Source organism: Crocuta crocuta, unplaced genomic scaffold (genome assembly GCF_008692635.1).
Source record: "Crocuta crocuta isolate KB4526 unplaced genomic scaffold, BGI_CrCroc_1.0 scaffold139, whole genome shotgun sequence".
Lineage (NCBI taxonomy): Eukaryota > Metazoa > Chordata > Mammalia > Carnivora > Hyaenidae > Crocuta > Crocuta crocuta.
This window is the reverse complement of record NW_027533258.1, coordinates 7,684,410-7,698,174: the sequence shown is the minus strand read 5'-3', so window position 1 is coordinate 7,698,174 and position 13,765 is coordinate 7,684,410. Positions and strand designations below refer to the sequence as shown.

The 13,765-nt window shown below is 44.8% G+C and overlaps 1 long non-coding RNA gene across 1 annotated transcript in view; it reads left to right on the top strand.

Moving 5' to 3' along the window:
* The window catches only part of LOC144217066 (uncharacterized), a 206,018-nt gene extending 192,717 nt beyond the window's left edge, over positions 1 to 13,301 (top strand). Inside the window, exons 4-5 of the long non-coding RNA XR_013330830.1 lie at positions 12,072 to 12,175; positions 13,082 to 13,301. This is a non-coding gene — a long non-coding RNA (uncharacterized LOC144217066). The remainder of the gene's footprint in view (positions 1 to 12,071; positions 12,176 to 13,081) is intronic.
* The last annotated feature ends 464 nt before the right edge of the window (positions 13,302 to 13,765 follow it).

The following is a 13,765-nucleotide window of genomic DNA, read 5'->3' as shown; positions in this document are numbered from 1 at the left end:
CTCACAAACACAATGTATCAGACATTAAAGCTTCTGCACAGTGGCTGGAAATATCTAGAAGGCCGAATTTTGAGGATGAGGACACTTCATTAATGAGCTTGGTGTCTTCAGTCATGGGTGTTGTAGTCTACCACTGACATTCAGTTATGGCCAGCATGGCAGTTTCCTGCAAAAGGCCTGTGCTAGCTCCTCCTGCCTTTGGACTTAGGAATCCTGTGAATTGCAGTCATGAGCCAGGTCAGAGCATGTCCAGTACGCAGAGCAGCCAGTTCTCCAGAACAAGATGCTGACTTTTCCAGAGCTTTACACGCATGGTGACTCCTGGTCTTGTTCTCATTGACCATAGCCCTGGACTCCTGGGGACCCTTACAGGGATCGTCAGTTCAGGCTGCCATAACAAAATACTATAGACTGGTGGAGAACAGAAATTTCTCACACTTCTGGCAGCTGGGAAGTCCCAGATCAAGGCATTGGCGGATTCAGTGTCTGGGGAGAGCCTGCTTCCTGTGTCGTGCCCTCACGTGGTGCAGGAGGCAAGGGGCGTTCTTCTGTAAGGGCACTAATCTCGTTCGTGAGGACTCCACCCTCATGACCTACTCACTTTTCTTTTTTTTCTTTTTAATTTTTTAAAATGTTTTATTTATTTCTGAGAGAGACAGTGGGAGTAGGGGAGGGTCAGAGAGAGAGAGGGAGAATCTGAAACAGGCTCCAGGCTCTGAGCTGGCTGTGGGCACAGAGCCTGACGCGGGGCTCGAACCCACGAACTGTGAGATCTGACCTGAGCCAAAGTCGGACGCTTAACCGACTGAGCCACCCAGGTGCCCAGACCTACTCACTTTTCAAAGGCTCCTCCTCTTCCAAATACTATCACATTGTGGATAGGTTTCAATGTGAGAACCTGGGGGAGACATGCACATATTGTGTATAGCAGGGAGATAGAGTCAGAGAGCCGGCTCCTTCCCAGCTGTGTTTAGGCCAAGCCCTCCTGGCAGATGCTCTAGGAAGAGGGTTGTGTTAGATTGGAACTGAACCCAGTCATTATTCTATAATGCTCCCAATCCAAACGTCCTCTCCTCCACAGAGCTAGGGGTGATGAAAAATAGCAACAGCCCCTAAAGTGGCCTCTAGGGAGTTTGCCCTTCCTAAAACACGGCTCCCGTGGCCCCCAGAATTCAGGGGCATCAGCTCAGAGATAGAGATACTTTCTCCTGTTGTCCTCTTACTGGCCCAGGCTTTTGCATGAGAGATGATGTCTAAACTTCAAGTTGTTTTAAAGACATTAGTTGGATCACTGAGATCATCCCTCTAATCCCTTTGCTGCACTATAGACCCTTCTAGCTCTTCCGAGGTCACAGCCACACCTGGCTTCATTCCCTGGCCCACCATCTGCCCGACGCCCATCCTGGTCTTCGTGTGCCCGACTGCTCACCCGCTGACGTCTCTGTCCTTCTCCTTCCCAAGCTCCCTGGGCGGAAGGAGGCACTATGGCCACCACTGCCCCGTCCTCCCATCCTCGTGGAGCAGCCCAGCCTCCCGGTGGTCCAACTGTGGACACTGATGTCCTTGACCCCCTTTCCGGAATTCTGTGCCTCAAGGGTGGGGGTGAGGGCTGCTCCTCACTGCCTCTCTTCACCCTCACGGCACTTATCCATCTTACCTCGTCATGGCTTTCATCATTAGGGTGGAAACAGGGGGAAATTGTATCTTCCAATGTCTGCTGTGTACAGTCGATCCTCGTTATTTAGTGGTTCCATATTTGGTAACTTGCCTAATTGCTAAAATTTATTTGTGACCCCCACATCAGTCCTCATGAACGTGGGTGGGCACCACGGACATGCTCAGCATGGTGAACATTCTGCGTTCCGGCTGAGGGAGAACAAGATGACACACTGCCCTTCGTTTTGGCTCTCATACTGTCAACAGTGTCCTTTTCCTCATCTATTAGCCGCCACTTTTTTTTTTTTGCATTTTTGTGCCTTTCATTGGTGACTTCATTGTTCCAAACCCAAGTGTGATGCAAGCATTGTTTAGTGTTCCAAAGTGCAAGAAGGCCAGGAGTGTGCCTCACGGAGAAGATACTCATGTTCCATTAGTTTCGTTCAGGCAGGAGTTGTGCTGCTGGTCGTGAGTTCAATGCTAATGAACCAACAATATATGTTAAACAAGATGACCCACAAAACAAGATCATGTACTGGTCAACTGACATGCAAATGTTGTGACCAGAGGCTCACAGGGACTGAACCCTGTGTCTCCCCTAGTAGCAATCATTCAATATGCACTAATTTATAGTTAATTATATATGATTTTGTATACAGGTGCTCCCGTGAAGGATACACAAGAAACCGATAACACTGATTGCTCCAGAGCAAAACTAGGTGTCTGAGCGACAGGGATGGGAGGAGACCCTTTATGATACTTCACACCTTTTGTGTTTTGTGCCGTGCAACATACCCATCAAAAAATTAAATTTAATGATTTAAAAGCAAATAATAAAATGAAAAAAAAATACCATTTAATCATATTTCTCTTCAATTTCAGGGAAACAAAGCAACTACTGCTAAAAATCCGGTCTATTGGGTGACACCCCGCTTGCTCCCTGGTCTTTAATGTCCTGCACCAGCTCCCCTCCCCCATGCTCTGCCTTCTCAGCCCTGCTTCTTCCCACCCCTTCATGAAGGATTCGGGTATCCATTCCTCATGAGAAACACTTCTCTCCTCTATACCTACAGCCTACTTTTCCATCAAAGTCCTCGAAGGCTTTCCTGACCACTTTTTCCTTTCTCTGTAGGAACTACCTAGAGCTCACTCTTTCTCAGATCCCCACCTGATGTTGTCAGTTGGCTTAGGTTTCAAGTCTTTCCAAATGCGTTACCAGATCTTGAGGATGGGACTGGGCTCTTACTTCTCTTTGAACTCCTTCAGTGCCTGGCATGTAATAGACAGTAATACTGATTGATCGATCGATTGATTGTCCTTTATCATTCAGTACCAAAAATACTTTTATCGAAGTCTTTCTTTCTAAGTAAATTCCTATCCAGTTAGGTAAAACTGAAGCCTGGGTGACTATGCTTTAAGAGCAGTGTGAGGATTTTGTTTGGAGCACTGGGAATGACTTGTAACTATTCTATGAGATGTGTGGAAGTAGGATTATTGCATCTGTGCGGAGGGAGTCTAGAAACCAGATTTTTGTCTCAAATAAGTCACAAAGTGGGAAGGGATCTGAGCGTAGTTTTGCTGAGTTATTGCAGTGCTGGCCACTGTCTATAGCACCTAACATAACTCATTTTATTTACAAGAGCCTATCAGGTAGCTATAATGAAGCCTGTTTCATCCATGAACAAACAGAAGCTTCGATACTAATCTAAGCATCATGTAGCTGAGAAACTGCAGAACTGAGATAAGAACTCCGGTCTGAATGTCCATCACGTTGGCTTGTCCCCAAACAGAACAAACAATAAACATTTTGAACCAATAGAAGTGAAAGTATTATTTTGGCTGTAAATTCAGTCTTGTGCCTTTGGGTAGAGCACGGTAAAGAGTATTTGAGACCGTCCCAGGCAAAGCACTGGATAACTGTGATACATGCTGTAATCGAGGAAATAGAATGAGGGACTTTGCCCTCCTTCCAAGTGCTGGTATCAGCTGGCGAAAGTTCTCGATCCTGGATGAACTTCCTCAGACACACCTGGTGACTTTAAAAAATACAAGCAGGAAAATAAAATAAAATATAAAACACAAAGTACAGATGGAAAAGGCATTCTGACCTAATTATTTTGGATGGGGCTCGGGCATCAGTTGTTCCATAAAGTAGAATCCAGATGATTCTACTGTGCAGCCAGGATTGAGAACCACCACAATGGAATGATGCAGGAGTGCAAGAACATAAGCATTTCTCTAGCGCATCGGCTTTACAACCTGGTCCCCAGATCAGCATCATTCGGGTCACCTGGGACCATGTCAGAAATGCACTTTCACATTCAATCGCTGAATCAGAAACCCCCGGGGGGGTAGGGGCCCCACAATCGCATTTTAGGTCTCCGGGATGATTCTGATGTGTGGTAACATGTAAGGAGCCCTGCTCTTCAAGCAGGCAATTCATTGAAAAGGAAACACAGATGGTCAGTAAACATAGGGAAAAATGTTCAGCCTCCCAGCTAGGGAAACACAAACGACAGTAACAGCGTAGTGCGCTTCTAGCCTTTCAGGTTGGGAAAAGTGTGAAGGCTTCATCGCATCTGGCGTGGTGGCGGCCGGAAACAGGAAACAGATACTCCCAGCACGAGTGGGAGGTGAGCCAACCCAACATCTCTGGAGCAGGCTTTGGCAGATTAATTTAAAATTTAAAATAAGCTTATCTCACGACCAAGCAATTTCCTTTCTTAGCCTCTCTGCTGCAGAAAACACTTGCCCCAGGGCACAAACAGACACATGCGAAGATATTCATAGTGCTGTCATTGTCGTCGTCTTGTTGTTGGTGATGAGGGGGAACTGGAAACAACCTAAATGCTCCTGGAGAGAGAAGCGCTGGATAGCCCAGCAGCACAGCCTTCCTCTGGGGCCCTGTGTAGCAGGTGAAAAGGAAGAGGTGGCCCTAAGGGTGTGCGTGTGGAGCTCTCCCGAGATCCTGTGGCACACAGAGGCAAGCTGCAGAAATAGATATAAAATATGGCACCGTTTAAATTAGGGAAATCACACCCAAATGCTCTAAATGTTCTCTGCGGGTGCAAACTTATGAAAATGCCTAGAGCAGCTCTCCCCTCTGTAGGGCGCAACGGTAAGGGGAACAGAGTGCAGGCGTGAAAGGGACTTCAGACTTACCTGTAATTTTTAAGTTTCTTGTAAGATTTGTGTGATGAAGTATTTCCTGAGCAATGAAAAACGGTTTTTGAGAATGCAAAAAATACCCAAGGAAATGTTATACTAACTTGATGACTCTTCATCATTTTTGGGTCATGACTTCCGGGAATTTGATGAAAACTCCCTCCCCCTCGCCCTCCTCAGCCCCCAATTCCACAATTTTTGTTTAATTTCAGGGAGTTTCTGGATACCCTCTTAGGGCTTCTGGGCCCCGGGTCGAGAGTTTCTGGCCTGCCTGATCTTTGAGGATCCTGAATAGCTTTGCTTTTCCACCTTGGACTCTATGACCCCTTCTTCACCGTATGTGCCCCGGAGGAGTCATAATGTCTGACAGCTATTTTTATGAGCGTCATCAGCTCTTCTCCAGCAGATTAAATTTCCCCAGAAGGTAGATTTTCGCTGACATCTTAATACTTGGAAAGGAGCGGATGATCCTTGAGGAGTGAGTGAATACAGCATATGGTTTGCTGAGCCGCAAACAGAAGCTGATCTGTGTCAAGGAAGCTCCAAGTGTTATGCATTTGCTTTGAGACACCGTCAGCTTCTGTTTTTAAGTTTTGCAGTGTCATTCCACCTTCACACGCACACGGACCCTTTTCCAGACCCTCTTGGCTGTAAGATGAGGTTTTTTTTTTCTTTTATGTTTTCAAAGAAGAAAGGGGGCAAGAAAAGGGTGTCTTTTCACTCGTAAAATTTTAATCAAATTCCCTTTTGCTATCCCCAAATGGTGTTACAAAATGAAGGCTTTTATTTGTCCCTTTTTAGTCTACTTTAAACCGTCATGAAGGGCAAAGTGGGTCCTCATAAAAGTGAAGCTCCTTGGTAACCTGCTCCTTATTAAGTTCCTGAGCTGCCGGCGGATTTATGGCCCTCATGTACTGAGTCTCATCTTCAGTGTGTGTGAGTGCCTTCTACCCAGCCCCCCGGGGAAGCACCTTTGACCCCCTCACTGCGCCCACCTCAGTTTCTCATTGCTTTTCACACCATGGCAGGTTTGGGAGAGCCCCAGAGAGGTTGGCTATGAATGGATCTTTTTATCCTTCCTCTGGCTTCTCCTCGACTTAGTTACGTTCTGAGTAGGAGATGAGAGGTCAAAGTACTGGATGACATTAAACTGGTGCAGCCACTGTGGGAAACAGTATGGAGTTTCCTCAAAAAAATTAAGAATAGAACTACCTTATGATCCAAGAGTCACACTACTGGGTATTCACCCAAAGAATATAAGAATATTAATTCAAAGGGATACATGCACCCCAATGTTTATTGCAGCTTTATCTACAATAACCAAGATACGGAAGCAGCCCAAGTGTCCATCAGCTGAAGAATGGATAAAGAAGGTGTAGCATATAAATACAATGGAATATTATTCAGCCACAAAAAAAAAAGAATGAAATCTTATCATTTGCAACAACGTGGATGGAGCTAAGGGGTATTATGCTGAGATAAGCCATAGAAAGACAAAGACCATATGATTTCACTCTTGTGGAATTGAAGAAATAAAACAAAGAAGTAAAAGGAAAAAATAGACAGATAAAGCAAGAAACAGACTCTTAATTATAAAACAAACTGATGGGTACCAGAGGGGAGGGGTGGAGGCATGCGGATTAAGGAGTGCGCCTGGATTTGAGAATAGGATGACATATGGAAGCGGTGAATCACTGTATCATACACCTGAAACTAATGTAACACTGTACGTTAACTAACAGGAATTAAAATAAAAACTTGAAAAAAATACCATATGGCATTTTCTAAAAATGTAGATGGTCATCCCTTCATAACAACAAACTCTGGCTTTGTTCAGTAGAGATGCAACTGAATATTCTGGAATCCTTTCCCCTCTCGGAGAATATTTTCTGCAGCTGGGATTGAAACCTGTCCATGGGCTGGCCAGCCTGCCTTTTCAGGCTCACTGCTTCCTTCCATGAAGTCTTGGTATCAGCCACTCCAAAGACCCCTTTCTTCCTGCTTCCGAGTCCTTTGCTCGTGCCCTTCTGGCCCACCCTCGCCATGGCCCCAGCCACACTCATATTTTCTTTGTTCATCATGATCTAGATTCCAGTGTAAAATTTTCAGATGTCATTTGCTGATCAGCCTGGTTGACCATACTCATTTTCTTTTGAGTGCTTACAAAACATTCTCTCTTCTACTCATAAGGTACTCCTCTGTGGAATATTGTACTGACCTTTACCTCAACAAATGTGTGTGGAGCACTCACTATACTCCAGATGCTCTTTGGGTCCTGGGGATACAAATGAGATTCTGTTCCCCTGGAGCTATGTTTAAATGTGTGAAACAGAATGAACAGGCACACAGATAAATGCAATAATTTCAGACGGAAGAAAAGAAAGCAATGATATAATAAAGTGAAGAAAAGAGAGGGATAACATCAGATAAGATGCTCAGGGAAGGTTTCTGTGAGGAGAAAGTGTTTGAGTTGAAATCTCTATGGTCAGAAAAAGAGCATTCGGTAGAAGGAAAGGGCACATGCAAAGGCCCTGAGGCAGGAAGGAGCTTGGCTTGTGGGTGGTCATGGGCTTCCTTTAAATAAAGAGGTTTTATAAGATGACTGTATTTCCTTTGCAGCATCTAGCACATAATAAGGCAATTAGCTGCTGGGGGAGATTCCACACCTCTGTCTTCCCATGGCTACTAGCACAGTGATTGACGCATACTAGACACTCACACTGATGAATGAATGAAAGATGAATGCTCACTGAGTAACTGAAGGCCTTCTGTCTGGTCTGATAGAAACTTTGCAGCAGAGTCAGAATGAACAAAAGAACTCCTTCGTTCCCTAAACGTTAGTGCTTGCTGAGCCAGCTCTCCTCAAATCTCTGTTACTATTCATTCAATGAAGTGAGACAAGCCACTGAACTGCCAATGAGGAGGAACACTCTACTCATGAGAGATCTCATATATGAAATGTTTGGAACTTTTGGAAGCTGCTCAATAAATCCAGGCAATGCCTACAGCATGGCTCAGCAGGTGGGAGGCCGGAAGTGACTGTATATTAAACTTCACCCCAGGAGCAGAAGGAATGCAGTGTGGCCAGTGTCTGCCCTTACCGCTGCAGGATTCCAAAGCTGGCACCTCTTTTAAGCTTTTGGAATGTGGGTAAAGCATTCCATCATGTTAGCAGGACACTATTTTCCCTTCCCTGCTGCTGAGTTTATTGTTGTAGTAAATCCCAGGGCACACGTCTGGCCCTCCTCTTGCATTCTGTCATGGAGAAGACTGTGCTGCAATCATTCAAAGTGATCCCTAATGGGGTGGCGTCATTAGGTACTGAGGAGCCTGTCCTTTGGCAGTAGAAACAATAATGTAGTAAGGTCGGTCTTCAGGAGCATCAAGCCTAATAAAGAATGCAATCAAGAGCTTTGTTAAAATAATGAACTTGCATTCAATAACGAACCTTCACACAACAGTAGGTTAAAACAGACTTATTGCAGCTTTCAATGGAAGTAGAAGAAGCATAAATTACTCTGAGGGTCTTTGAAATGGCTAAGAATAATTTACTCTTTCAGTGTTCCACTCCTTCCCGGTGTTACTATTTAGGATTATAAAATGGCAGCGATAGCAGCTATGGGCTCAAACAGGGAAGTGGAGAAAGCACTCTGATGCCCTTCCTCCAGTGAAACCAAGAGACGCCCGGTTCACTGTATCCAGGGGTCCATTTTTTTTTTCTAAACAATAAAAATCCAAGTGCTTTAGGAGTTATATTTCCTAGAAAGAATTCCCAGCCCGCACCTATTTCCACACCCACTCTGCTATTACCACTGCTGATGGCAGTCCAGACCTGAGCTCAGGTGCAGAGGACACCCATATGCTAATGGTCCCTCATGTGACTCATGAGCCAAGCTGAACTCATAGCTGAGCTTTAGTTTTGCATAGCAACAGAGACCCCGGGCTGACTATTTCTTAGCACACGACCTAGTTGTTTTTACCACCCAACTTAAAATGTCAAGTCCGACAGTGACCTGGTGTCATGGCCAGAGTTCACTATCGCGTATGTAATAATAATGTGTAGCTGATGAAGGTGGGAAGAAGAGAAGGAAGATGGAATGGTAGAGTCCATACTCCTGGTTTAGCCCCCTTTTTACCACTTCACAGTTACTCTCTGACAGAGCAGTACCTGGGATACAGTCTGAGTTTAGACACAAACAAATGTTAGTGCTGGTCCTAATCATGTGATTGATTGATTGATTGATTGATTGATTGATTAAGTTGGGGGCCAGTTTGGCAGCTGCACTCCCTAGGTATTCCCCGCTGCACCACTTATATCTCCAGCACATTGTCCAGGCTGTAACATTCGAGGGCCTCTCTAGAGGGCAACCAATATGGCCTGCTGTAAGCACACTCCGTGGTCTCCCTGATTGATGTTGGACCCAGGTTGGAATGAACTGGAAAGTCTTTCTTAACAGCATAGGGGCACATCATAAAGGATTATTATGTGCCACACGGTTATAATAAAACTTGTTTTCTAACCGGTGTCTACTCATTTCCAGAAGAAGTAATTTCTCTTCTTTCTGGGGAATTCTCAAGAAGGATGCTTGACTCTTAGAAGTTGATAGATGAAGAAAATCTCGAATCTTTCTCAGTAAAAGTCTTCCCATTAGATCCTTATGTGTCATCAAATAAGCACTGTTTTCAGAACATACCTTCCATCTTGGACTGCTTTTCAGAAAAACAAAATTTACAAAAGAAAAAAAAACCAAAACCCCAAATTTATAACTAGTAGCTTATCAGCCAAGACTGAGGGTTTGCTCAGTGAACTGATGCTGGTTCTGATTTAGCTTTTGTCTTTAATTCTTTTGTGATTTGGGTAATATGACTTCGACTCAATAATTGTGAGCCTCAGCGTCTGCACATGCGAATGCAAAACAGCAGTCTCCAAAGTCCTAATTGTGTTTTCCAATTAAACTAGCTTTTTCCACCCGATTTAACCCACTTTATGCATTCACTTATACTATAGATATTTTAAGCACTGAGCTGACTCACTCTAAGGGGCACCCGCATGCCTTTGGCCCAATACTATAAAGATGAGGAAGATGAGAAAGAGATGAACAACTTTTCCCGCACAGAGTCTAGTGGAAAAGACAGTTATGCACACCAGTGGTGAAGAGCTATCTACGGAAAGCTAGCTTTGAGGGTGTCACAAGGTGGAGAACACAGTGGGGAGAGGACAGTCTCACAAGACTAGGCCATTTTTTCCTCTGAGGAGGGGACAACACCAGTATTCATTCTTGAAACGAGGCTTTGCCAGACAGAGAATAGAGGAAGTGCATTCCCAGCGGGTGGGACTTCATGAACCACACACACCACAGGGAGACATAGGTGAGCCTGGTAAGTCTGAGAAAAGCAGTCATCCAGGGAGCACCTGTCTGAGGTACGGCAGGGCACACAAGAACCTGGAGAGCCAGATAGAGGTGAAGGACGACGGGGCTTCCATCAGTTCAGGTCTGGCACTATGAGTCAGCTGCAACCACCAGCCAAAACCCAACGGGCTCCTTTGTTCATGCCGTGATGACTGAGACCCGGAGAGCAGGACTTAGGAGGCACGTTCTTAGGAGGCAAGAACGTGTGCTTTGTTGTGCCGCCAACTTGAGTATATTTCTTAGCCGCAAATCTTGCTGTAATTGTGCGTTTGGAAAATTATTAACTCTTCCTAAACCTCATTCATGTTACCAGTAAAATAGGACTAGAAGTGGTACATCCTTCTTAATCAGGAACATAAGGAACAAGTGAGAGAATGTACGTGACACACTCAACAAATGTTGGCCAGTACACGGGAGATGCTCAACAATTGTTGGCCAGATTACCGCAGGTGTTCAACAAATGTTATGGCAGGTGCTCAACAAATTTTAAGTTCATAACAACACATGATTCATAATATCTGATGAATAACATATGATTGATAGTGACGTTTCCTTGGTCAGGGTCAGTAGAGAAGCTCAGGGTCAAGATCAACTGAGGTCAGATAACCCCATCACTCGGTTTCTGAGAACAGTCCTCGTGGGATTTACAGCTTGGGCCCCATGTCTCAGCCACATTTATAGTGTGGTCAGGACATACCCAGAAGGCTCATTCTGTCCTCAGGTTTCTTCCCCCACAGGGATCAAGGAGAGGGAGCCCAAGCCTTGGATTATGAAGACATTCTTGCATCTCCCTGTGTAAAACGATAATGCCAAAGGTCCCTGGCACCAAGCAAGGGAATATGTTCCCCATCCAAGGCTCCTTGTCCCCACACGATTACCAGGTGCTGCCGATATTAGACCCTGGGGACTATCTGTAAAGTCCTTGTTTCTTCCCCCTTTTAAAGGTCTTTGCGTGTTTAATAGCTGCCTTGCACAGGTGGATACAGGGTGGGTTTCTACTTCCTAGCAGTAGTTGCCTTTAAAAGAGATGTTTTTTTACTAGACTTTATTTTTTAAGAGCAGTATTAGGTTCACGGCAACACTGAGCAGAAAGTCACAGAGCTGCCCTATTTCCTGCCTCTCTGCCCAGCCACATACAGCCTCCCCAGCCATCAGCGTCCCCAGCAGAGTGGCACATCTGGGACATTTAACAAACAAACATGGACACGTCATCTTAACCCAATGTCATAATTTACATGAGGGTTCACTCCTGGTGGTGCACCTTCTGTGAGAGTTGTTAACTTTTTACACCAGCAACTGTCCCCAGAAGGCGTATCCAAATAATCTGGGGCGAGGCTGGTGATGCCTTTTCCAATGACTTGTTTTGGAGAATAGCGTTTAAGATTGAGTTGAAATACCACCCCCCCCCACACACACAAAAGTAAGAAAGGCATGAAGGAAGGAAGTAGAGGAGAAAAAGGACCATCTGCTCACCCAGACAAGTTTCATCCCCAACCTCTAAAGCTCTTAGGAAAGGTTAGTGACAGTTCTTGCCTAAAATGTCCACATTCTCCTGTTTCTTGAATCTGTTTCTCCTGTCCCATATCTGTCCCTGGGCCTTCCTCTTCCTGGAGAGCGAACTCCTGCCTTTCCTTACAGCCTTTTCCCCCCACATATCTTCCAGGGCTATGTGATGGGGCCTCCCAAACTGTGATAGAGGAAAATTCTTTGAACTAGAACTCTCAGAAAGGGACAGGGGCAATTCTGGAGAGATTTCTTTCAGCACCTAAGACGACTTATTTCAGCTGCTCTGGTAAAGTTCTTGTAAGGAAATCTAAGTAAGCTTTCTTGCTCTGACAGATGAATGCTTGTGGGAAGTTGGCTGCTCCAGGAGCCCCGGGGAGTGCTGAGATGTCCTTCCAAACAAGGACCCAAACAGCTGAAGGGCTCCAGTTACCTATGAGGTGAGTGACACAGACACTTCGCCAGTTGGAGAAGGAAAGGAGTGGGGCCGGGGAGTCGGTGGAGGGAAGAACAGAGGAGAAAGGAAGGAGAAGGCTGTGGGGGGAGTGAAGCAGGATGCCATGGGCCACAGTCGGGCAGTCCAGGGCAAGGAGCGGAGTCCTGTCCCTGCCTGTACCCCTTGCTGTACTTTGGGGGACAGGGGTGGCTCCCACCTTGAACCTCAGGCTGTGATCAGTGATTCACCAACCCCAATTACACCCTGCCTGAAGAGGGAACCATTCTGGGTGACTCCCCCAGGGTCGCAAATGTCCTCTCGTGGCCAGCGATGGTTACAAACAAAGTTAGCCGTCTGCAAGCGGCCGAGAGAGCCTGTCCTAAACCTTCGAGTCAGGATCTGCATGTGTGTGAAGTTTCTCAAGCAGCAAATTAAAATGCATACTCATTTAAATGTTTTCATTTTACCTTGTTTTTGCTCATTTGCATGTCCTATATTTTTCTAAAATTGTGCTGGCAATGATCAGAATGAGTTATTTCCAGCTGTAAAAATTGAATCGGTTTGAAAAAAAAATTGACAAGACAATTCTTTCTTAATTTTGCAGAGGATAGGATAAAGGGATACATATCGTTGGCTTTGTTGAACTTGTGGGACGGAGTGAAATGGGAACAAGGGTAGGAGCTTGTCAACTTTACACTGTCTCTGTATTTTGCTTAGATCATTCAAATGAGTGTATGTTACGTTTGCCATTTTTTAAGGAAATTCAAGAAAGAAAGGAAAATGAAAAAAAAATTTTTTTGCCATGTGTTTTTCAAAAGCAATGTGTTTCATTAAGTGAAACTTTCAATTCACTTTTTAAGATTGTATAAAATGTTGTGAATTGAATGTTATTTTCTTAACTCTCCCGCAGACCCTGTTTGCCAATTTTACATGTCTCAGCCCACCTGGCGAAAGTTTTGCATTTGTCCCTCAATATGGACCATAAGGGCCTTTCTGTCACCAGCAACTGTTTCCACCAAATGGATTCAGCATGAGCCTTTAATTCAGAGCTTCGGTAGCTCAAATGACATTTTTTCAACTGTGAAGTTTTATTTGAGCTGACAAAAAAAAGTGAAATCATTGAGCAAATATCCACGACTCGCCATCTTGGTTTAACGAATGCCATTTTTCCGTATTTGCTTTAGATCTTTAAAAATCATCGCAATTAATAACAGTAATAAAAAACATCCTGCCTTTACTCTAGTAGCAAATGTGGCCCTGAAGCTGGTATGCATCTTACTGACCAGTGTTTAATGCTTTCATGTTATGTGTGTATCCGTAAACAATATGCACCATTATTTTATATTTTGCCGTACTGTACGAAGATAGTATGGTGCTGTGTGTATAATTATTTTTCATCATTTTTTTGCGGTTTATCCAGATTGATACACGTAGCCCCGGATCGCCTTTATACACCTCATTGTATAGCTGACCTGCAATTTGTTGATCCATTCGTTTACTCATGGACACCCAAGGCATTTCTGGGTTTTCCCTCTGACAACAACTGCCGCTTTGAACATCCTCGTCTCTGTGGTCTTGCACGCTTGAACCAGAG